The sequence below is a fragment of the Lycium ferocissimum genome, chromosome 7, assembly GCF_029784015.1.
Source record: "Lycium ferocissimum isolate CSIRO_LF1 chromosome 7, AGI_CSIRO_Lferr_CH_V1, whole genome shotgun sequence".
Lineage (NCBI taxonomy): Eukaryota > Viridiplantae > Streptophyta > Magnoliopsida > Solanales > Solanaceae > Lycium > Lycium ferocissimum.
The window spans coordinates 68327027-68329722 of NC_081348.1; positions in this window are offsets into that span (position 1 = coordinate 68327027).

Consider the following 2696-nt stretch of genomic DNA (forward strand, 5'->3'; position numbering starts at 1 on the left):
CCAATATCTGATCTGTTCGACCAAACTTATGTAATGTTAATACACAAGTATATAATGATTACGTATTGAGTTCATGCTATTCAAAATGATAACCATGAATGAATTATGAAACTATAACCCTAGAAGATAGCAGTTTTACAACTATTCAAGAAACTAGGGCCGAATTGCATTCTGAGTAAATTTTAAACGATAAGATGAAGAACGAGGCGTAGGGAAAATCACAAACATTCCCTAACGTAGATAGTTGGCCTCACATACTTGTATACGCTTCAAAATTTGCACGAAAGGTTTGAACTTTGAGAAGAATCCCAAAAGCCTTTGTCTTGAACCCTTACATGGGTTTTCTTGAAAACCCTAGGTTAAGAATAATGAATTCTTGCTTATTGTTCATAAATATATGTTAAAATCCATTTGGAATAGTCTAGGATTGCTTACCTTAGTGTTCTTAGTGATGGAGAATGAGAGTTGTTCGTTTTAGGGCTTGAACGGGAAAAGAATTTAGAATAACCCCCAAATTTATAGTTTCCAGGAGCGAGCAATGACGGGCTAAGGTACGCCCGTACTAAGTACGGGCCGTACTTTGCAGCCCGTACTTGGATGCTAAATTCTAGTGGGTGGCCTAGTTGGTCGAGTAATGTACGGGATGAAAGTACATCCCGTACTTTGATGACACCCCGTACACGGGCCTACTTGCTCGAAAAGGGGCAGAGGTACCTTGGTCATCGATGTACGGGCTGGAAAGTACGTCTCGTACATTGACGTATGGCCCGTACATCCTTGGCCATACTTCACCTTATCGGACCAGTGAGCTCTGAACTTCTGCCCCTCAAGGTATATCCCGTACTTCATAGTACGGGCCGTACTTCTAACGCAGGACGTGCTTTTAATGTTCTGAGGCAAAATTTTCTAGTTTTAACACTTTTGTCTTGGTTTCTAAGTCCCTGAATCACGAACATAAGCTAGTTAGGGGTACGAGGTGTTACAATACCTCCCCCTTGGGATCATTTGTCCTCGAAATATAGGTTCTAGTTAACTAGACCGAAGGGAAAGTGACTCTCCGTCGAACACGGAATATTGGAAAAGGGATACCGGAATAGTCTACCCAACCGACTAGGGTGTATGTTTGGGGGTGACTACCCTACTTGATCGAAAGACATGGAACCTATAAAATGGAATCTGAATGGGGAAGTTAATTATCTTCAATGTTTTCCACTGACTCTTCAAAGAGATAGGGATATCTGGACTTCATATCCTCTTCGGCTTCCCACGTAGCCTCCTCAACTTTCTGATTCCTCCAAAGGACTTTCACTGAAGCAACTTCTTTTGTTCTCAACTTGCGAACTTGACCATCAAGGATTTTCACTCGGACTTCTTCATAAGTAAAGCTATCATTAACCGTTATACTATCAGTCGGGACAACCAACGATGGATCTCCCACACACTTTCTCAACATAGACACGTGAAATATTGAGTCTACAACAACCAAGTCTTGTGGTAACTCAAGCTCATAAGCCAAAGACCCCCCCCTTCGTAGGATTCCGGAAGGTCCAAAATATTCCCGGGGCTAAACCCTTTCTTCCCAAATCTCCCCCCCCTTTTATAGGTGGGAAAATTTAAGAAATACCCAATTATTAACTTGAACTCTAAGTATCTTGTCTCACTCCCTGGGGACCCCCGGGAAAATTCCCAGCCCTTCTCAAAAGCTCTTTCAACAACTTTCTCCCTTTCCCGGGTAGACCCAAATTGGAATCCTAAAAAATTCTTTAACCCAAATTCAAACCAACCTTTGGGGATCTACATCCCGCCCTACAAAGCTTCAAAACGGTGCTTTTTTCCCCAAAACTAGCATGGTAACGTTATTTTAAGCAAAAAACCAAAAAAAAGACAAGGATCTCCCCTTTCCTTGAAATCAAAGGGCACTCTTTTTCCCATCCCCGGGGGGGGCGAACGGTAAATCTCCCGGGGTTTTCCGCCGGGGGTGAAAAGTTGTTTGGGGTTTAAAGTTGTTACCCAATCCTTTCCGGGAAAGGGTCTCCAAAAATTGGTTTTCCCGGGGACCCTTTTTCCAAAATAATGGACACGGGTCCCCCGAAGGGCCCACGATTTCTTGGATATATAACTTGGCTAATCCCTCCCAGTCCCTTTTTCCAACTTCCGGGAAAAAGGGGTGCTAACTTGGGGGTTTTTGCCCAAACACCCAAATCGAATCATGCCCCTAGGCCCCCCGAGTTAGACCGGGAAAATCCCTATTTATCTCTCCCACCCAAACGGGGAAAATCAAAATTTTTGAGCCAAACCCCGGGCCCTCGGTGGGGCCCCCTTTCACAATTTCTTTCCGCCAAAACTACTCGGGTTTTTTTTCTTTTCGTTCCTCCAAAAAAACTCCTTTAAAATCATGATACATTTCGGGGGAACCCGAGGAATGAAATACCCCGGGAAATTTTTGACTTCCCACATAACCCCTTCTTCCGGGGCCCTCTACTCCCGGGACCCCATTCTGCCCCCGGTATCTCAAAAGGGCCCCCTCCCTTTTTTTGTCGTTTTATGTTTGGAATCCCCTCTTTAAAAACCCCAACAAGTAGGGATCATTATCCGCTTTCTTTTTAAAGACTAAGGGGAAAGAGCTCATTTTGAACAACCCACTGCCTCCCCGGTCAAAGTCAAAATCCAAAACCGACCAAAGGGTGAACTTCTTT